Source organism: Hypanus sabinus, chromosome 21, assembly GCF_030144855.1.
Source record: "Hypanus sabinus isolate sHypSab1 chromosome 21, sHypSab1.hap1, whole genome shotgun sequence".
NCBI classification, from domain to species: Eukaryota; Metazoa; Chordata; class Chondrichthyes; order Myliobatiformes; family Dasyatidae; genus Hypanus; species Hypanus sabinus.
Genome location: NC_082726.1, coordinates 35,506,284 through 35,529,821, shown reverse-complemented (window position 1 = coordinate 35,529,821; position 23,538 = coordinate 35,506,284). Strand labels below are relative to the sequence as shown.

At 40.0% G+C, this 23,538-nt stretch overlaps 1 protein-coding gene across 4 annotated transcripts in view; it reads right to left on the bottom strand.

The window, feature by feature from the left end:
• Positions 1-23,538, bottom strand: part of bmpr1aa (bone morphogenetic protein receptor, type IAa) — a 273,110-nt gene that overhangs the window by 59,409 nt on the left and 190,163 nt on the right. The window lies entirely within an intron of this gene.

Genomic DNA, 23,538 nt, shown 5'->3' with positions numbered 1-23,538 from the left:
AGAATATATACTATATACTAAGACAAACATTTGACTAACTGACACTAAATAATACCGGATGTACTTGTTCTGACTTACATACAAATCTGACTTAAAGACGGACTCAGGAACGGAACTCACACGCAACCCAGAGACTGCCTGTAATCAAAAGCTTTCTTGATTTGGGATCATTCCAAAATTCAGGGGAGTGGCCAAAAATCTGACTTTCAAAGGCAAAACAATTAATAGTTCACTATTATTTGTGTATTTCAGCATAAATGTGGTGACAGATCTCAGTGAGATGGACTTGGTGAAGTTTAGTCATATAAACATTGCTCCTCAATAATGCTATGGGAAAGGGTGTCTGCAAACTCTCAATGGCTGCCTGTGATATCCCTCATGCCTTCATAAGACACAATAATATTCACATACATGACACCTAGCAAGAGCAGTGTTAGGTGCAAAATAATTACCAATGGAAGTAATTAAGAATTACTAATAGATGTGAGTGCAGAAAGTTGAAGATGCAAGGAATGGTTGATTCTAAGTGTGGGTAGAGTAGAATAAGACTGAAGTTGCAGAGTGAGCATCTGGTAAAGAAAATAGCTTAAAGGAACTCTTTAAGCAGCAAGACACCCAAAATGCTGGAGAAACTCAGCAAGTCAGGCAGCTATGAAAATGAATAAATAGTCAAAGTTTTGGGCCAAGACCCTTCTTCAAGGCTGAAAAGGGGGAAGACGCCAGTATAAAAAGCTGGGGGGAGAGGAAAGGGGACCAGCTAGAAGGTGATAGGTGAAGCTAGGTTGTTGGCTGGAGAAGAAGGAATCTGATAAGAGAGTAAAGCACACCATGGGAGAAAGGGAAGGAGGGGCACAGGGGAGTTGATTGGCATCATACCTCTTCTTCCAACCTGCCTGAGTGGGGAATAAAAGCAGTTCCACAAGGAGCAGGATTAGCAAAAGCTAAACAACAACACACACAAAATGCTGGTCCTGACGAAGGGTCTCGGCCCGAAACATCGACAGCGCTTCTCCTTATAGATGCTGCCTGGCCTGCTGTGTTCCACCAGCATTTTGTGTGTGTTGTTTGAATTTCCAGCATTTGCAGATTTCTTCGCGTTAGCAAAAGCTAGGTGTTTTGTGAGCATTGAACTGCTGTTTTAAGATGAGCAAGGTTGGTAATCATGCTGAAGCAAAATACTGGGTGTTGGGCCATTGCTTATTAATTTGAGAGAGTTTAATGCTGCAACAAGGCTTTAATGTGAGTATAACTCATGCTAGAAAATCAGGAGTTGGAACTTCCCATTAGGTACAAAGAGCTTAGAAATGACATTAAACTATTTTCAACTTCAGTTCTAATGTCTTTTCAAAATTGTAAGGAAGAATTTCTAAAGTGGCTTCCCAGTATAAAATGTGACAACCTTTAAGTTCAGCTTTCTTTTATATAAAGCACTGTATCCAGTAAACCACAAGCAGACATTTGCTTTTAAATGTCTAAACCTGCTAGCAATTCTTCTAGAACTGTAGTGTTAAAACATTAAAGTGAATAAACTACTCTAAAGTTAAGGTTGGTTATTTTTATCTTTATAGCCATAAGCCTAGAACTGCATATATCAAGGTTCTAATTAGAAAGATGAGATCAGCACCAATTAAAACAATATTATGCAGCAGGTACTGTGAAACAGACCACTTCACACCAAAAGTTCTATGTTGTCAAATATATTGAAAAGAAATAGGAGAGAATAGATCATTTGACCCTTAACATTTCTGTGGCATTCTGAGATCATTTTTGATATTCTAGCACCTTCTGTGCTAAAAGAGATGGCTAGGATGAAAATTGATAAAAAGATGCTAAAAAGGTGGGGCATGCATTAAGTGCACCGAAAATTCCTAAAGAAAGTGTTGATTGTAGGAGAATATCATAATCTTCCAACCTATCCTAGATATGAGAGGGTCAGTGGGTGAGGTGGCTGAGAGTGATTAGAGGTCTGGAAAATAGAAAATGTTTTAAAAGGAGTATAAGGTTGTACTCTCAACCATTGATCAGTGAGGTTAAGATGCAATGTAGCTTACAATAACAATAATTAAAAAAAAATAAATTGACACTCAGGAATTGTATAGGCACAACAGAGAATGATTTGCAGGGCTTTGGGGAAGCAAAAGGCAAATGCCACTGATATGACTGCTGGCAATATGACTGATGGTTTAAAGACCTCACTTGAATTCACATAAGAAATTTGGCTCATCAAGCCTATCAAAAAGATGAGTCTAATCTCATCTTCCAGCAACAGGTTCATAGTCTTGTAACTCAATGCTCTTCAAGTATAAACCAAGAAGTATTTAATGTAATGAGAATTTCAACAATCCTCTCAGGCCATGGTTTGCAGACTGCTCTCTGAACTACACCAATGTTTAATCCCCGACATGTCCATAACCACATATCTTAATCACTTTCCTGAACAATAGTTTAACACAGGCTTAAACACAAACCCACTTAATCAATTCTTAGAGCAATTACACAGTATTCAATGAATTCAAATGACAGAATATAGTATTTATGGTAAGACTCTTAGCAGTGTGGAAGATTAGAGGAATCTTGGGGTCCGAGTCCATAGTACAGTCAAAGTTGCTGCGCAGGTTGACTCTGTGGTTAAGAAAGCATACGATGCATTGGCCTTCATCAATCGTGGGATTGAGTTTAAGAGCTGAGAGATAATGTTGCAGCCATATAGGACCCCAGTCAGACCCCACTTGGGAGTACTATGCTCAGTTCTGGTTGCTTCACTATAGGAAGGATGCGGAAACCATAGAAAGGGTATAGAGGAGATTTACAAGGAAGTTGCCTGGATTGGGGAGCATGCCTTATGATAATAGGTTGTGTGAATTCAGCTTTTTTTCCTTGGAGTGATGTAGAATGAGAGGTGACTTGATAGGGGTGTATAAGATGTTGAGAAACATTGATCATGTGGATAGTCAGAGGCTTTTTCCCAGGACTGGAATGGCTAGCACAAGAGGGCATAGTTTTAAGGTGCTTGGCAGTGGGTACCGAGTAGATGTCAGGGATAAGTTGTATTTTTTTTTATGCAGAGTGGTGAACGCGTGGAATGGGCTACCAGTGATGGTGGTGGAGGCGGATACGATAGGGGCTTTTAAGAGACTCCAGGATAGGTACATGGAGCTCAGAAAAAGAGAGGACTATGGGTAACCCTAGGTAATTTCTAAGGTAAGGACATGTTCGGCACAGCTTTGTGGGCCGAAGGGCCTGTATTGTGCTGTAGGTTTTCTATATTTCTATGAATTCAATCCAGCACAATAGCCCCCACGATTAAACCCCTTTTTACTGGGCATCTCTAGAGGTTCAGCTCATTAGCCCTTCACTTACAGCCAGTGCAATCAGCAGTGTGAAAACCCCCTTTCTGAGACTCCATACGTCCAGATTTGCTATGACTTGGATCCCACCAAACCCATGAAGTTGGGATGTCTTGCCCACCCCGAACCCCAAGCTGTGTGAATACTGTGTAATTTACTGTTCCCATGCAATTGCCAGTCGGCAAAAAATAACAGACCATAAATTGCATACAACTATAAAGTAAGTGTATTTATGAATGTTAACTTAACCAGTTATTAAAGAAAAAGAAAAATAACACAAAAGGGCCCATGATAATTAACCAGTCAAATGTGCACAGGTTGGAACTCAAATCTTCCAAAAGCTCATGTGTCTGATGTATTCACGGCACCAACTCCTATTCACCAATCCCCAGTAGAATTCCCCCTCTTGGGCTCCATCGGATCACACATTCTGGCCTGACTGAATCCTATTGCCTGTTCCCTCAAGCTTCTTCTCTCTCCATCTCCTGCCGAAAAAAAACCTTGACCCGCCACAGTATCCATCACAAAACCTTTCCCCCAGCATTCTCAAGAACCTTCTCCCAGTTCCACCATCCTACTTGGATGACACAGCATTCCTAAGCATCCCTTATCTTTAATGATAACCCAAACACTGTGCACATCAACAGTGCTAAAGTTGAGCGCATCAAGTTACTAGGCCTGTTCTGGTGCAACCATGTAGAAGCCATAATCAAGAAAGCTCACCAATACCATCAGAGAGCCAAAGCGTGTACACGCCCAGCAAATCCACAGCCACTTCCATGACAGCAGCACATGTGGAAGGGCATTCAGGACATCAACTACAGGACAACGTGCAGGTGATGCCTCCCTCCCAGATGCGCTGAACAACTTCTATGCTCATTTCAAGGTGAAAAATGACATGGCGGCAAGGAAGTCCAGCCCTCCTCCAAACGACCAGGTGCTGTGTCTTACCATGGCTGACGTGAGAAGAACCTTGTGCAGAGGTAACCCACAGAAGGCTGCTGGACAAGACAATATTCCTGGTAGTGCTTTTAGGATGTGCAGACCAGCTAGCAGATGTTCTCACTGACACCTCAACATCTTCCTGAGCAGCGCCATCATTCTAACGTGCTTCAAGGCTGCCACCATCTCCCCGTGCCGAAGAAGTCTTCAGTGTCCTGCCTCAATGACTACAGTCCTGTTGCACTCACATCCACCATCATGAAGTGTTTCGAGAGGCTCATCATGAGGCACATAAAGACCCTGCTGCCCCCCTCATTGGGCACCCTGCAGTTTGCGTACCATCACAACCGTTCAACAGATGATGCCATTGCCATCACCCTTCACCTGGCCCTAATCCAACTGGACAAAGACACATATGTTCCACTGCTGTTTATAGACCAGTTCAGCATTCAAGACAATCATCCCTCAGAAACTGATTGGAAAACTGAAACTGCTGGGCCTGAACACCTCCCTCTGCAACTGGATCCTAGACTTCCTGACTGGGAGACCTCAGTCAGTCCGGATCGGAGGCAGCACCTCCAACACCATCACACTGAACACGGGGACCCCCCCAGGGCTGTGTGCTCAGTCCACTGCTGTTTACTCTGCTGACCCACAGCTGTGCTGCAACACACAGCTCGAACCACATCATCAAGTTTGCCCATGACATGACTATGGTGGATCTCATCAGCAAGAATGACAAGTCAGCATACAGAGAGGAGGTGCAGCGGCTAATGGACTGGTGCAGAGCCAACAATCTGCCTCTGAATGTGTACAAAAGAGATGGCTGTTGACTTCAGGAGGGCACAGAGCGACCACTCCCCGCTGAACATCGATGGCTCTTCAGTAGAGATCATTAATTTCTTTGGTGTTCACCTGGCAAAGAATCTCACCTGGCCCCTCAACACCAGCTCCAGAGCAAAGAAAGCCCAGCAGCATCTCTACTTACTGCGAAGGCTGAGGAAAGTCCATCTCCCACCCCCCCATTCTCATCATAATCTACAGAGGTTGTATTGAGAGCATCCTGAGCAGCTGCATCACTGCCTGGTTCAGAAATTGCACCATCTGGGATTGCAAGACCCTGCAGTGGATAGTGAGGTCAGCTGAGAAGATCATCAGTGTCTCTCTTCCCGCCATCTCAGACATTTACACTACACGTTGCATCCGCAAAGCAAACACCATTATGAAGGACCCCATGCACCCCTCACACAAACTCTTCTCCCTCCTGCCATCTGGGAAATGGCACCGAAGCATTCAGGCTCTCACGACCAGACTATGTAACAGTTTCTTCCCCTAGACTCCTCAATACCCACAGCCTGGACTGACACCAACTTACTGCCCTCTACCATGACTATTGTCTTGTTTATTGTTTATTATTTATTATTTATTGTAATGCCACTGTTTTGTGCACCTTATGCAGTCCTTGGTAGCTCTGCAGTCCGGTGTAGTTTTTTTTTTGTGTTGTTTTTACATAGTTCAGTGTAGATTTTGTACTGTTTCATGTAGTACCATGGTCCTGAAAAACATTGTCTCATTTTTACTGTGTACAGCACCAGCAGTTATGGTCGAAATGACAATAAAAAGTGACTTGACTTGACTTCTACTTCCTCAAGAGGCTAAAGAAATTTGGCATGTGCCCTTCAACTATTAGAATTTCTTAAATCAATGTACCACAGAAAGCATTCTATCCAGATGCACCATGGACTGGGATGGTAACTGGTCTGCTGGTGACTGTAAGAAACTGGAGAACTGTGGGCCCAGCTCAGCACATCATTGAAATTAACTTCCCCTCCATGAATCCTTTTCTACTCTTCTCACTGCCTTGGTAAACCAGCTAGTATAATCAAAGATCCCACCCACTCTGAGCATTCTCTCTTCTCCCCTCTCCCATTGTGCAGAAGATGCAAAAGCTCAAAGTACATACCATCAAGTTCAAGGACAGCTGCAATTATACTGTTATAAGACTATTGAATGGTTCTTTGAATAATAAGATAGATTTGACTTTACAATCTACTTTATAATGATCTTCCATCTTGCACTGCACATTTACTGCGGCAGTAACAACTTATTCTACACTCTGTTACTGTCTTATCTCGTACAACTCAATACACCATATAACTGATCAGTTTGCAAGAGAAGCTTTCACTGTATCTTGGTGCATGTATCAATAATAAACTAATTCCAGAGAAAACAATCCAAGTTTGTCCAATTTCTCCTTATGCCAATAATTCTCCAATTCAGCCAACATCCTAGTGAAACTTTTCTGCACCCTTTCAAGCACTTCCACAACGTTCCTGAAACATCAGAACTGTACACAATACTTCAAATTGGCCTTAAAGTTTTATACAGCTGTAACATGACTTCCCAACTTTTATAAGCAACATCTTGACTGATGAAGACATGCATTTCATTCTTTTCACTCTTATCTAGTTGTGGTGCCACACAGGGGAGTTACGGTTTTGCATCTCATGAACCCTTAGCATATCAATGCTCCTGAGGGCCCCGTCATTTACATTGTACATTCCACTTGCATTTGATGTCACAAAGAGCAACACCTCACATTTCTCAGATTAAACTCCACCTGACATTTCTCCATTCATGCTTCTAACATCCATTCTAACAAATCACTGTCCCTTAATCTTCCAGATCAGCCTACCATGAGTGACCTTATTCAATGCTTTACCAACATCCATGTATGCAACATTCTCTACCTGACCCTAATCTTCCTCTTTATCACCTCAGAAAACAGTTAAGTTTGTATGACCTTGCCCACCTACAGTCATGTCAATTAACACTAATATGCCTATGCATTTCCAGATGTGACTGGATCTCATCCTTAAAGGTCATTGTTGTAACATACAGAATGGTGAAACCAACTTGCAAATATATAATAAGATCACACAAACAACAATGGCATTACTCATCAGAGCATTTGTTTTAGCTAGCAGAAGCGACATAAATATTGGCCAGAGAACTGTGAAAACTCCCCAGCTCTTATTGAAGTAGTGCCATGATCCATTCTTACTGTGGAATTTACAAACACTTAATGACCTTTGGCTCACTCAACCATGGAACCAACACACTGCAGTCATCAAAGCATTCCAACTAACTCTGAAAGTCTCAGATGAGACCAAGGACAACTTCCATTCCAAGTTTAAAAAATTCCTGGTCCATACACAAAAGCAATTCAATGTCTGGGTGGGAGGAGGCGATCAAGTGTGGGAGGAGAAAGGCAGTAGAGTTCTTTTTTTTGACAAAATGATCGGAGCAGGTTGCAGACCATAAACACCTGTTTCTTCAGAGGACCAACACACAATCCTACTCTTATAAGCATTGGCAACTCATATCATCATCAGAGTGAGGGACCACAAAGATATTTTTATCACCTGCCCCATGGAAGGCACCAATAAACGCTGGCCTAATTAACCTAGCACTAACTCATCTGCTTTAACCACTTCAAACACAATCCACAGCCCAGTCCCAGTGAGAGTTAAAAACACGGGCGAACTCTGATATTGGGAGACAGTTCCCACTGGAAGAAACGCTCTGGAAACCTTAACAACAACTTGAGCTTCTTGGACTCAATCTCAGGCAATCTATTCAATCCAACCTTTCTGTCACCCTGAACCATTCATGAATATCTGACATTTTTATTACTATTAGATAATCTTATTAACCAAAATTCAAGTTATAAATTGATACAAAACAGAAACAGAGGTGATGCTATTCTATGGGTATGGAAGGTAGAGAGTGTTTTTATAATGATTTAGTGATATAATGATAAACTGAACCAACTAAAGAGTGGGATAACTAAATAGACAAAATCAAAAACAGAATTTTACATTGTCAGAAGTTATAAAAGCTATTGAATCTTTGCATGTCTATACATAAGAGTAAATTGTATTCTCCTCAGAACAACTTGGCTGAACCACTAACATTTCAGTTTTAATTAAACTCCTGGAAAGCAGATCTGACCCCACTAATGATACAACTTCAGCAAAGTAATTGAACCCAATCATCTGGCAAATATCAACCATGCAGGCATTTTTGTTCAACAAGCAGAAGCACAAAACTAACCATGTACAAGTGGCCCTTTATTACTATCAGAGTCTGTCATTCGAGTTCACACATGATCAATCAAGCACACTATTACAGACATGATCAGGGAATTACCTTATCTGGTTGGATACACCAGCATTGTCAACAACCCAAAATGACAAAGATAAATTTGGTGACAGCCCTAGTGGAACTCCACAACAACCTTACATTTAATTCTAATAGAAATACCACAATTACTGTTGTAATATTCCAAATTATCTCAGGAGAACACAAATAAATTGATAGAGTTACTAATTCAAAGTGTTTTACACTGCATCTTAAATTGCTAGCCCAGGTCTTCAGATTCTGTGATTTGCTAGATTCAACATGGTCCCAGCTTATAAATGCTTGAAGTTTTTTTTTAAATGTCTGCCTTTGGGGAAATTTTATAATGTGCAAACAAAACAAGCAGTGATCAGATGGACAATGTCTAAACTGATTAGATAATGTCTGTTGGTGTAAATATATTGTACATAGCTGGTTTTATCCAATTGTACCAATGGGTGCTACATTGCACTAGCTTTCAATGTCTGTACATCAGAGTGCTTAATTAACATTGTTATGCTAAAATATTGGTTTCCCCCAAGTCATTCAAGTTTTGAAATTGATGTAATAAAACATATTGTATCCTCCCCAAGAGCTGTTAGTTATGCTGTACTCAGGAAGTGGCTGTGTGTGGAGAAAAATAAATTTCCTAGCAATTAGACAATGACTTCCTGTATGAGCTTCCTCTATTAGAAACCCAGCAGAGCATACAACCAGTACTTAGTACAAATCCCTGGATTAGCCAGTGTTTCTGTTGCATGTTTCATTTTCAAAGGAAACCTAAGACACTTCTCACTTGATAAAACATCAGCCATTTTCTGCAATACACTTGACTCTCATATATTTAAAATGAAATTGTTACTATTATTTCCCCTCTCACCATAAATTGTCAACAAATGGGTAGGATTGTTACAAGCAATTTTCTTCTCTTGACGTTTGTTCCTTTTATGAGAAAAAAAGGAATTCTAAGTGAAATCCTGACACACCAGGAGATGAGTTTCTGCATAATCATTCAAAGAGTTGAACTGTACTTGCATATAACGAGAGCTGTATAACTCATCTCTTTCTAACCGGCCACAAACTTATCAATCACCTCTGCTGTGGACCACATCTGGAGGTTCAGGATGCCGACTTCTACAAAGAGGGATCCGTATGCTCCACCACTGCTGGATTAAGTGCGTAAATGTAGAAGGGGACTATGTTGAAAAATAAATGTGCTAGGTTTTCTAAAATTGACTCCTTCTACCCTAGGCCACAAACTTATCAATCACCCCTGTGAAACTAATATGGCACTGGTCAAGGTACAATTGAGAAATAACTGGAAAAGGCTGACTAGCTCTATGGCAAAGCTTCAAAGGCACAAGCTACCTCACATGGTGCTATGAACAGACAGATAAGAAAAGTTGCGAAGAAGGAAAAATTAAATCTAAGTTAAGGTGTACTCATATACTTCATCCCCGAGTGCAGCGTGGATCACTCACATTGAGCCCAGGGTGAAACCCTGCATGAAGGGTAATTTTGTATGTGTAATTTACAGTGAGCTTTTAGGAAGGCACTGCAGCATTTTGTGTCTGCGAACCACAGGGCACCAGCTAATGTCCTTTGTTCCAAAATTATTTCTACAATATATTCTGGAGCTCTTTTCTTTAAAAATTTTCAATTAAAACTTAAAGGGCTTGAAACTTCAGTAAAACAAAACAAAGAAAAATACAGCTGAGTCTGAATTTGAAACTGTTAATTCAAACTGAAACTAATTACTGAAACAAATGTATCCCCCTCAGAATATGCCAGTGAAATCCGTATAACTGGTCTCGCACTTAACTCAAATAGTGAAAAGGAGAACATCCCCCAGAAATGTAACCACAACTCAAGCGGGAAAAAAATAAGATGAAGAGTCCAACCAAAAAATATAACTGTCAAAGTTCATTTTGGAAACCAAAGCAGCTACTAAGCAGAATTTGACCAGAGTAATCTGACATCAGAGAAGATTGTGGAGTAATGTGGATTAAGATCACAAACAGAGCAATCAAAGAACACACACAAAAAAATACTGTACTTCCCTGCATCCATGGCAAACACATCTTAAAGCACCTAACTGCAAAGCAGACCTGTCCTTCAAGGTCAATTGTCTGACAGTCCCCAACAATATTCCTCTCCAAATTTCCAAATTACAGTCCACTGAGAAGTGTTCCATTTAATAGTGCACAGATCCTTCTCTAAAATGGAAAATAAAATACAGTGGATTTTGGTTCATTGGAATACGTCAAGATCAGTACATTTTGGCCCAATTAAGCAGCTAATTTGGCTCAACGAGCTAACGTTTCATGGAAATAGTTAAAAAGGTATTAAAGATAAACAGTCATTTAACTAATAAATTACGCATTTACATGATGTGCAAAACAAATTAGAACAGTACCAATACTACAAAAGTACTAAAAAACTATTAGTTTCAACAATTATCAACAGAGGAATTCATCCAATGTACGCTGTCATGCTTTTTTTGAACTCTAGTGAAGGGGTTTATCATGTCCAATCTGGAGCAGCTCACTCACCTTTGGTCCTCACTGGACACTCAGCTCTCATCTGTGGCTCCAAGTAGTTGTTTGCACGCAACAGAGGCCACAGCCGGTACACCGCTTCAACAGGCAGGCTAAACCAAGTGAAGGTAGCTGGCAAGCTTCAGACCCTGGTGGGATAGGGACAAGCCTGTCCTAGCAAGCGAAGTCATCTCCAGCAGGCTGGGTGGGTGAGATCTACTATGAGATGCAACAATCAAAGAGGTGGTTCTGCAATGCTCTGTGGAGAGCGAAATGCATGAAGAGGCACAGAAGTAGTTGCGGTCATCCACTCAACCAAGGAAGACCCCAATGGTGATGACTACTTGTACAACTGGACCTGGACTTTGGAGGTTGAGAGAGTGGAGATACCCCAGTGCAACGGCTTTTCCACTTTAAAAACTCTCCCGAACAGGTATCCTGTCATCTTTAGATAAGATAGACAACCATCAAATGAACAAAATCAGCACAGGCACCTAGTGCAGATAATGGACCACCTTCATTCAATGCCTTCCCAATGGCATCCTCCAAATCTTCATTTTCAGTGTAACATTTAATGACTGTTGATATCTTCAAATTCTTTGTAGTTTCTAGCTTGAAGCAGTGAAATAATTTTATTTTCACTCCTGGTCGTTTCAGGCATCTCCAAGCTTGAATGCTTGAAACTGCAGTGAGCAAAACAGTTCTGAACTGTGTTACTGCTCATTTTTCGCCAACTATCAGCAACAAAAATCAGTGCTTTTTGAACACAAGCACACACAACTGACACCATTTAAGAAGTGTTTGATTTAAGCATGGTATAACGTCTAATGCCTACATAGGTGTACCCGACAGACGACTGACACTCGTTATAAGCTGCTCGACAACAGTCCCTGTACCAATTAAGTGGCACAGTGTCCCAAATAAACAGTGAATCTTGGATATTTTCTTGATTAGTTTTTGTAAAGAGTTGTACCAAATAAGCAACTGCCCGATTAACTGATGGCCCAATTAATTGGAATCCACTCTATATACAGCAAACCATAGGACCATGTTTAATTACTTTCCCCCTTCCGTTCTTCATTCTTATTCTTTCCTATTCATCTCTTATCTGATGTGCTTGTTTCATTTGCAGATCTGCTTGCTCATATCTGTTAGCCTTTCCCAGAAAATACCTCCAGAATGAACCTTGCATAACTCTATGCAATCCTTATCACTTAACTGCCTCCTCTGCACCAAATCAATAATCCATTACTTTTTAAATCTTATTTACATAAATTAACTTGAATGTTGTGGATCAATTAGTGTTCTTTAAGTAGTAAGCTTCAGATAAAAGCATAAAACAAGTGCTATTCACAATTGAAGATTGCAAAACTGCATGGAATTGATGATCAGAAGTGAAGAGTCCACAATAACATTTGAAATAAGAACAAAATGTGCTGCGAATGCACACCTGATTCACAATTCAGAGCAGCAACTTCTATCAGAATTAGGGAAATTACTCTTCTGTTGTTACCCAACTGATTATTCCCCACACTTTTGTTTTCTTATCATACTTCCAGCCTCAGCAATACAGTAACTTTAAAAAAAAATCTATCCAACATTTCTAAAATTCAACAGTTTAGAATTTGGCTTAGCTGATGTTAACTCCCACACCTCATTTAACATAACTGTACCCATGCCTCTTGTGCTCCCTTCAAAATCACCAGGCTCCCTGTTTCCAAGCTCCCTTCAAACTCAACAGGATCCTGTTCCTTTCAAACTCAACAGGGTCCCTGCTCCCATTTTCCCTTCAAACTCAATTCACACTCCTTTTAAACACACTAAGGTCTCTTTTCCCATGCTCCATTCAAACATACCAGGGTCCCCTTTCCCACAGTCCACTCAGACACACCAGGGTCAGCATTCCTATTCACCGGGATCCCTATTCCCATGCTCCCTTCAAACTCACTGGGGTTCTCATTTCCACACTCATTTCAAATTCACCAGGGTCCCTATTCACAAGCCCCCTTCAAACTCAAGGATCAGATTCACCTGCTCCTTTTAACTTAATCAGGTTCACTGGGAATTTTTTTTTACAACAGTATGCAAGTAACAATTCTTAAAAGTGGATTAAACTCTTGTTGGGAATATTAATCAGACTAGTCTCAGTCCAGCACCATCAATGTCTTAGGCATACCACATTAGTTGAGTTTTACAGTTATTTATTTCTACAGGAAGATAAATGTTATTTATCCAGCAACTGGAACCATGCCATTTGAATGCCCAAATCCATTCATCTTCTGGGATACTGAAATCTAAACAACAGATTTAAGGATTTAAACAGTCAAAACAAAAACAACTGTGGGTCTGAAATATTGGTTACACAAAATTCTTCTAACACCAAAATTGTTTCCATTTTGTTCAGCATAGGAATCCCAGTTTCATTTGAGCAGAACATTAATTTGTGACATTTCAATTCTGATTTTTAATAATTAAAATAAGATATCACTCAGATGACAAGTCCTTACACCATGGAATTATTTGGTTCACCTCCACCAAATGTTAAAGAGATGGCATGTTAAAATGTGAACTAGAAGTTGTATGTAACTGAAGGCACAGAACAACTTTTGCCACTAATAAAATCATGACTATCATATATTTTTGAATTGGAACCTTTAGGGGTTGGAGAATAAAATGTTCTGTTTTTTAAGTATCAAATACATTAAAATATTACCTATCTGACAGGAAATATTTTCTACATTGTAAAACCAAGCCTGCTGGATCCCCGTCATCTTAAGATTGCAGATTGAAATCTTGAATCGTACAAGCTGTGCTAAAATATGTACTCAATAATTTCAACAATTATCAGTAACTGCACTATTTACAATTTGAGTACATGAGATTTTATAATTATTACACAAAAGATTGCAGATGCTGGAATATGGAACAAAAATATGGGTTGTGGCACAGTAGCAATGCTATTACAGCACTAGTGACCCAGGTTCAGTTCCAGCGCTCTCTGTAAGGAGTTTCTATGATTTCCACATGACTATATGGGTTTCCTCCCACATTCCAATAATGTATAGGTTACCAGATTAATTGGTAACATAGGTATAATTGGGTAGCATGGGTTGCTGTTACCATGCTGTATTGAGTTAAGCAGCAACTGTACAGGCAAAAGGTGTACAGTATGTCAATGATGTCAATGATGTCAAATGTTTCCAATTATTAGTATGCCTTAGCCAGGAATGGCCAACCTATGGCGCATGCCCCCAAAGTGGCGGATTGGATGATTAGAAGTGGCGCATTGCAACCCAGTGATAATAATAAAAAATGTAAGCCTACTCGTGCAAGAAGTATTAACCAAAAGCCAATTTGTAGAAAAAAAAATCTATAACAGGAATTCAAGTAGCTTAGAGCTAGAAATAGGCTTTACTGAGAATAAATCTAAAACTTAGCAATTATTTTTAGCGATTTTATTATTTCACGCACATCTTTTGGCAAATGTTATCTTCTTTCACATTAATCTGTTTTCAATTAAAGAAAATGCTTAATGAGTTAAACTAGGAAAGAAGGGTATTTGTTCTGCAGTTGTTCAATAACTGTTCAATACATGTTTGACACTTTTTTGATCCTGAGGCATCAGGCGTCTGCACCAGCAGTGCGTTGCAGGTTTTTGCCAGTCAGTTTACAATTGATACTCGTGCGCTACAGAGTTGTGCTTTGTTTGTCCTTTGTGAACATTTGCAGTTTTGTACATTTTCAAAAATTAAGCCTTGTTTTTACATTCAGTTACCCATCACAGTGCAAAAGAAAATGAGCAATGAACAGTGGGAAAATGAGTTCTTACTTATAGCGGGTCTGTCAGGAAAATCACTGTGCATTGTTTGTGAAAACACTTCCTTACATAAAAGAAGACATGATCTTAATAGACACTATAAAACATAAAATCAGACAGAAATAGAAGGAAAACTGAAGCTAGTGCTTGGGTCTGAGTTACAGAAAGAATATGTGATTAAGAAAAAGGAAAAAATCAAAAGACGACAAAATATATTAAAAGTCTCATTAAGGTAAGTAATGTTTATCTTGTTTTATATTGAATCAATATATCATGTAAAAATGCTAAATATGTCTACATTAACATTATTTTTTCAAGAATTGAATGGGGTACAAGAGTTGCATCTGAACCTGTGCATGAAAAAACTGACACATCGAATGTAAAAGTTGGCCACCCCTGCCTTAGGCATTACAAAAGAAAACACGGCAACCCCTCTGATTTCTTAGAACTTTGAAAAGATTCTGCATGTCATCTAAAACTTTGACAAACTTCTATAGATGTGTGGTGGAGAATAAATTGACTGGTCGTATCATGGCTTGGTATGGGAACACCAATGCCCGTAAACAGAAAATGATCCAAAATTAAGTTTAACATGGGTTAAAGCCCTCCCCACCACTGAGCAAATCCACATGGAGTGCTGTCGCAGGTAAGCAGCAGCCATCAAGGACTCCCTCCATCTAGGCCATGCTCTCTTCTCACTGCTGTCAACAGCAAAGTGGTACAGGAAACTCAACATCCACACCATCAGGTTTAGGAACAGTTATTACCCCTCAACCATCAGGCTCTTGAACCAGAGGGGATAAATTCACTTACCCCATCACTGAAGAATTTATGGACTATTTTCAACGATGCTTCAACTCAATTTTTAAAAAATATTTATTACTTATTTAATAATTATTATTATTTATATATGTTTTTTTGTAGTCGCAGAGTCTGGTGTCATTTGCACATTGACTATCCATCCTGTTGGATTCGGTCTTTCACTGATTCTATTGTTTGTCTTGTATTTACTGTGAATGTCTCAAGAAAATGAATCTCAGGGTTGTATATGGTGACATTTATGTACTTTGATAATAAATTTAATTTGAACTTTTGAACAACATTATGGATTTGAATATTCATATAAATGGTACAAACTCCTTGAAGGCCCACTAGACAATCAAATGCTATGATAGTTTAAAAGACCAAAATTCTTAAAAATGTATACAAAACAAATGGAAGCCAAGCTTGAACAAACCTACAACACAATTGATCCCAATAATACACAGGATAGTTATTCTTGGTGAAGGTTGCAAATTCTTGATGACTTTGGATTCTGATAATTCCAAGGTTACTGAATTATTTGTTTTAAACAAGAATGTGTCCAAGTAGATCACCACACCATCATAGTTCTCCAAGTCAAGCTGATTCCTCAGCTGGTGAACAGCCCCAACTTTGTATTGCATCAGACTCAAAACAGCTCTGCATTTTAGAATTGAAGACTAATGTAATTGTGCTGAGCACTGAAAATTCCTTGCAATCTCCCAAAAATGTTCAATGATTGGTTCTACAATAGAAAACAACGCATGCACATTGCACAAGCAGTGAAAGAAGAATGAGTCAGGATTGCAAATGCAAGTCTTGGGGTAATTGCACACACATATAGCTCAATAACTGACAAGCCAAATAAAGTGAACAAAGCAATTTGCATAATAAAAAGAGGGCATTTGATCCATAATATCTATGAAGGCTTTAAAAAGATATAATCATAGAACATAGAACAGTATAGGTCCTTTGACCCATAATTTTGAGCTGATCCTTTAACGACTTTAATACCTTTTCCCTCCTATGTAGCCCTTGACTTTTATATCATCCATGTCCCATAAGTGTCCCTAATGTACTTGCCTCTATTACCAGCTGTGATAGGGCATTCCACACATTCACCACCCTCTGCGTAAAACTCCTAACTCCAACATCTCCCTCCACCCAATACTTGCCTCCAATCACCTCAAAGTTATGCCCTTCTATCAGCCATTTCTGTCTGGGAAAAGAATCTCTGGCTATCCACTCGTGTTGATCAATGGGGTATCCAAACAAAACATATTTCCTGAAGAAGCAAGTTAATTTTCTTATGTTTTATGCAGCAGACAATTGACTGAAACAAATTATGATTCTTAAGTATAGTCAAGGTAAAGAATAATTAAGTATTGATCAGAACATTAAAAATGCTTTCAAATAAACTGAGCTACAAATGAATGGATAATGATCTGAAGAACTTAAATTCACAACTGACATTGAGAGAAAAGGAATTAGGTAAATTAATAGAACTATGATATTCCACAGGTGGACCTTTCTTTAAAAAAAAAACTTTACAGTTACAGCCAGACTTCCTCAAGCTTATACTTAAAGCCCTTCCAGTAAAGGCCAATGCACTATTTGCCCTTTGTATATTCTCCTTCTGTATTTTCAATCAGTTCATTCACAGCTGTCTGCACACAAACATCTCATTTTTCATCATCTGAAAGATTCCTGTTCTTCCTACCAAGATGAACACCCTCACAATAGATCTGCTTCACCCATCACCTTCTTGTCCACTCACCAACCTGTCAGCATCCTTCTGTACTCACCTCACTTCCCCTTACTGCTTTATATTCAGCTTATTGTCCTATCTAGATGTGAAAACTGCTCACTTTCTGTCCCAATATTGTAACATGTAAATAATTTTAAACAATACAAATGGTACCTTTACACTTGCAGCTATTACCTGAAAAATCAATCTTACTAAACAATACCATTCAGTAATAAATTATATTTACTAGCTGGACTCTTGAAACAGGAGTTAATAGTAGTATTCTACTCCGATAACATCTGACATTTCACTAAAAGACCTGTAATTACCATGTTTTATACATGCAGATCTGCTAAAATACTTACACGATGTGCAATAAATAAGAATCTTTGTGACTTCCTCAACAATACTGACATGAATGATAATAGACTCCTCACACGCTCAAGACTGGGTGGTCCGATTCTGTTCTAATTCCATCTGCAAGTCTGCAAGTGACACCACCGTACTAGGTCAAACCTCAAATAACAACGAAACAGAGTACATGAGGGAAATCAAGAGCCTAGTGACATGATGTCATGACAACAACTTTTCCTCAATGACAGCAAAACAAAACAATTGATCATTGGCTTCAAGAAATGGGGCACAGCACACAATCCTCTTTACATAAACGGTGCTGATGTTGAAAGAGTTGAAAGCTTGAAGTTCCCAGGAGTAAACACCAATAGCATGTTCTGGTCCAACCATGTACACACCATGGTTAAGAAAGAACACTAAGGAGACTAAGGAAATTAGCACGAACCCTTTGACACTTGCTATTTTATATCAATGCACCACAGAAAGCATCCTGTCGAGGTGTATCATGGCTTGGTATGGCTGTTGCTCTGCTCAAGACCACAAGAAACCAGAGTTATGGATACACATCATGGAAACTATCTTTCCCTCTACACACTCTGTCTACACTTCTCACTACCTTGTTAAAGTTTCCAATATAATCAAAGATCCCACCCACCCCAGACATTCTCTGTTCTCTCCTCTCTCAATCAGCCACTGCTTTATCCATGCTAGAATCTTTCCCGTAATACCAGGGGTTCATAGCTTGTTAACCAGCCTCATGTGTGGAACCTTGTCAAAGGCCTTCTGAAAATCCAAGTACACAACAGATTTCCCTTTGTCTATCCTACTCGTTATTTCTTCAAAGAATTCTAAAAGATTTGTTAGGTAAGATTTTCTCTTGAGGAAACCATGCTAACTACAGCCCATCTTAGCATGTGCCTACAAGTACCCTGACACTACATCCTTAATAATCGATGCCATCTTTCCAACCACTGAGGTCAGACTAACTGACCTATAGTTTTGTTTCTTCTGCCTCTCTCCCTTCTTGAAGAGTGGAGTGACATTCGCAATTTGCCAGTCATCTGGAACCATTCCAGAATTCAGTGATTCTTGAAAGACCATTACTAATGCCTCTATAATTTCTTCAGCCACCTCTTTCAGAACAATAGGGGTACATCATCTGGTCCAGGTGACTTATCTACCTTCGGACCTTTCAGTTCCCCAAGAACCTTCTAATTATGTTAACTTCACACATTTCATGCCCCCGACACCTGAAATGTCCACCATTCTGCTCGTGGCTTCCACAGTGAAGAATGATGCAAAATATTTAGTTCATCTGTTATTTCGTTCTCCCCTATTACTAACTCTCCAACATTGTTTCCCAGCAGTCCAATATCCATTCTTACCTCTTTTTTACACTTTAGGTATCTGAAGAAACTTCTGGTATCCTCTTTAATATTATTGGCTAGCTTACTTCCATATTCCATCTTTACCTTCTTCATGAAGTTTTTAGTTGCCTTCTGTTGGTTTTTAAATACTTCCCAATACTCTTAACCTCCTACTAATTTTTGCTCTATTATATGCCCTCTCTTTAGCTTTTATATTGGTTTGACCTCTCGTTAGGCACAGTTCTGTCATCTTTCCTTCAGAATACTTCATCTTCAGAATGTATATATCCTGTGCCTTCCAAATTACTTCCAGAAATTTCACCCGTTGCTGCTTGCAGTCATCCCTGCCACTTATTTTGCAATCGATTCCGGCCAACTCCTCTCTCTGCCTCTGTAATTTCCTTTACTCCACTGTACTACAGGTACATCCAACTTCAGCCTCTCCTCAAATTTCAGGGTGAATTCGACCATATTATGATCAGTTGCCCTCAAGGGTTCTTTTATCTAAAGGTCTCTGATCTATTCTGATTCATTGCAAAATACCCAATCCAGAATAGCTAATCCTCTACTGGGTTCAACCACGAGCTGCTCAAAAAAGCCATCCCATAGGCACTCTAGAAATTCTCCCTCCTGGAAACCAGCACCGACCTGATTTTTCACTGCATATTGAAGTCCCCATGACTACTGTAACATTGCCCTTTTGGTGTGCACTTTCCATCTCCTGTTATGATTGGTAGGCCACATCCTTACTATTGTTTGGTGGGGGGGAGGGGGGTCTGTATACAACGTCTATCGGGGTCTTTTTACCCTAGCAGTTCTTTAGCGCTATCAACAATAATTCAACACCTTTTGACCATATGTCATCTCTTTTTAATGATTTGATTTCATTTTATTTTTAACCAACAGAGCAACATTGCCCCCTCTGCCTTCCAGACTGCTCTTTCGATACAATACATGTCCTTGGACATTAAGCTCCCAGCTGTAATCTTCTTTCAGCCATGATTCAGTGATGCCTACAATATCATATCTGCCAATCTGCAACTGTGTTGTTCAGTATATGTGCAATCAAATACATCTTCAGTCCTGTATTCGCCCTTTTCAATTTTGTCCACCCTTTCCTTTGCAACTCACCCTATTGACTGCAACTTTGCCGCATGTGGCTTCTTCTCACTACACATTACCTCAGTTTGTAAACCAGCTACTTCATCTTCCACGCTATCATCCACCTTTCCTTCAATACTTCTGGCACTGGAATATAGGCAGCTCAGGACACTAATCACACCATGCTCAACCATTTGATTCCCAACTTTGGCTGAAGTCTTACCAACATCTGCCTCCATAACTATTTCCACTAACTATTCTGGCACTCTGGTTCCCATTCCCCTGCATCTCCAGTTTAAACCCTACCGTGCAGCATTAACAAACCTTCCCACTAGATTATTAGTCCCTCGAGTTCAGATGCAAACCATACCTTCTGTACAAGTCCTTCCTTCCCTGGAAGAGAGCCCCATGATCCAAAAATCTTATGCACTCCCTCCTACACCAATTCCCTGGCCATGTACTAAACTGTATAATCTTCTTAGTTCTGGCTTCACTAGCACACGGCATGAGCATCAATCCTGAGATCACAATCCTGGAGGTCCTGCCCCTTAACTTAGCACCCAACTCTCTGAACTGCCTCTGCAGAACCTCATCACTCATCTTATCCATGTCACTTGGACCTACATGGACCATGACTTCTGGCTGTTCACCTTCTCACTTAAGAATGCTGAGGACTCTATCTGAGATATCACAGACCCTGGAACCCAGGAGGCAGTGTACCATCTGGAAATCTCATTCTTGCCCTCAGAACCTTCTGTCCATTCCCCTAACTAACGAATCCCTTATCACCACAGTGCGCCTCTTCTCGCCCTTCCCTTCTGAGTCACAGAGGCAGAATTGATGCCAGAGATCCAACCACTGACTTTTCTCTGTTAGGTCACATTCCCCCACCCCCGACAGTATCCAACATCATACACATGCTGTTGAGGCCACAGGGGTACTATGCATTGGCTCCTTATCCCCTTTCCCCTTCATGACTGTCACCCAGTTTCCTGTGTCCTGCATCTTGGGTGCAACTACCTCTCTATATGTTCTATTAATCGCTTTATCAGCCTCTCGAATGATCCAGAGTTCATCCAGTTCCAGCTCCAACTCCTTAACGCAGTTTGTTCAAAGCACTCTTGTAGTGGTAGTCGTTAGGGACACTGGAGGCCTCCCTGCCTTCCCAATCCTACAAGAGGAGCATTTCACTATCCCACTTGTCATTCCTACTGTCCTAGCTAAGCAGATATAAAGAAAGAAAAAACTGAGCTTTTCTTTCTTTTTCTTCTCTGAGTGAAGCCTCTCTTCGCTAAAGCCTTGAAGAGCTAAAAGCCTCAAGATCACCACCCTATGTTGTTACGAACCCCGTAACTGGGTCACTTACCAGCAAAGATGGAGACGTCCGTTGAAGTCTGATGATACTATTTTTAACAGTATTTATTAGTGAAAATACACAAAAATAATATCAATGCAAATATACAGATAATATACGTCATCAATACTAAATCTAAAAGTGCGGGTATAATAATAATAATCAATAACAAATAAGCTCTATCGTTGTCTAGGGAATAATGTATTGTCCGATGGATGTATAAAGTTTACTCAGTTCATGCAGGCTGTAACCATTGGGGACCGCTATGTTGCGATGGTTGGAGAGAGAGAGAGAGATTTGGAGAAAAACTTGCCGGCTTTCCTTTTATGATTTTGATCCGTCAGGAGTCCCGTTGGTGTGGCCGTTCACTTGTGGCCTCTCCTTTAGCTAAACCGTTCTTCCGTGATGAGCCCGCCACCCTGGCAAGGGAGGACGCACACAAGCCCTCACCGGGTGTTGCTACTAAGCGCAGTCACGGGATTTCTAGCGTTTCTCCTGGTGCACCTAAAGGGGTTGTTCCCCAGACCCTTCTTTTATCCTTACTCACGGGGTCTCAGATGTCAATCAGGTTGGGATGATGCAATCCCTCAACCAGCCCACTCTGGTTGTCCCCTGAGGGGTTTCAATGAATAGTACAGTACTCAATACACAATTCTGTCTCCAAGAGACAATGGCCGTTATCAGTGGTTCTGTTTCACTGAGGCCAGGACACATTCCAAACCCTGTGTATTCTGCATGTCTCTCTCTCATTTCCTGGGTCCCAGACCCGAATTAATAGCGATCTTGCGATTCTCAAAAAGGAGGGGGCAACTTTGTGCCCTCAGAGTTGCTTCACATTCATAACAATGTCAACTCAGAGGCTGCTGTGCTTGCCTCTGTCTTCCTTTAATTTGCTCTTACTAATCAATCCGAAATGCTAATTGGTCACTCATCAAAGTGCTAAATATTCTTCATGGGTGGCATGCAAAACAAAGTTTTTCTGTGTTAGGTCACATCCCCTGTACAAGTTGCAACAATAAACCAACTTACAAATGAGTTAATTTTAGTAGCATTAGCATGCTGTTGACTATACCTTATTGGCAAATAGGTTGATTTGCCATTGAGGCTGTTCATTAGCTTCAGGAAATAAGAGAACAATCAAGAAGTAGCACTTTTCTGTAAAAGTATATTCATTGTAAATACTGACCAATTAGATTTCAGATTGCCAGTATGATTGCTGAAAGTCAACTTAAAAACATTTTATGTTTGGTTAAACCTCAAACGCTTGTATGCTTTTATACATCAGACAAATAAAGTGATAATGCCACTTATCAGAAGTATCTTTATTTTCACCCTTTATATTACATAATTTTCCTGATTCTGTATCCCTATGTCCTTTGTATACGCACAGGCTGTGATAGTGGCAGGCTGAAAATGAGCTTACATAGATCACGTACACTTATGAGAATCAGAATCAGGTTTAATATTATTGGCATATGTCCTGAAATTTATGCAGCAACAATACATTGTAATTCATAATAAGAAATTAAATTACAGTAAATATATATTTAAAAAGTTAAATTAAGTAAGTAGTGCAAAAAGAGAAAAAGTAATGAGATATGGGTCATGGGTTCATTGTCCATTTAGAAATCTGATGGCCAAGGGGAAGAAGCAATTCCTGAACTGTAGGTGTGGCTTTTGGCTCCTGTACCTCCTTCCCTGATGTAGCAATGAGAAGAGGACATATCCTGGATGACATAGGTCCTAAATGATGGATGCCGCCTTTATGAGGCATTGCACCTTAAAAATGGCCTGGATGCTGACAAGGCTAATGCCCATGATGAAGCTAACTGAGTTTAAAACTTTCTGCAGCTTAATTTGATCCTGTGCAGTGTCCTACCACCCCTCCCCCCATGCCAGACAGTGATGCAGCCAGTTAGAATGCTCTCCACAGTACACTGTAGAAATTCATGAGCATCTTTTGTGACATACCAAATCTCCTTAAACTTG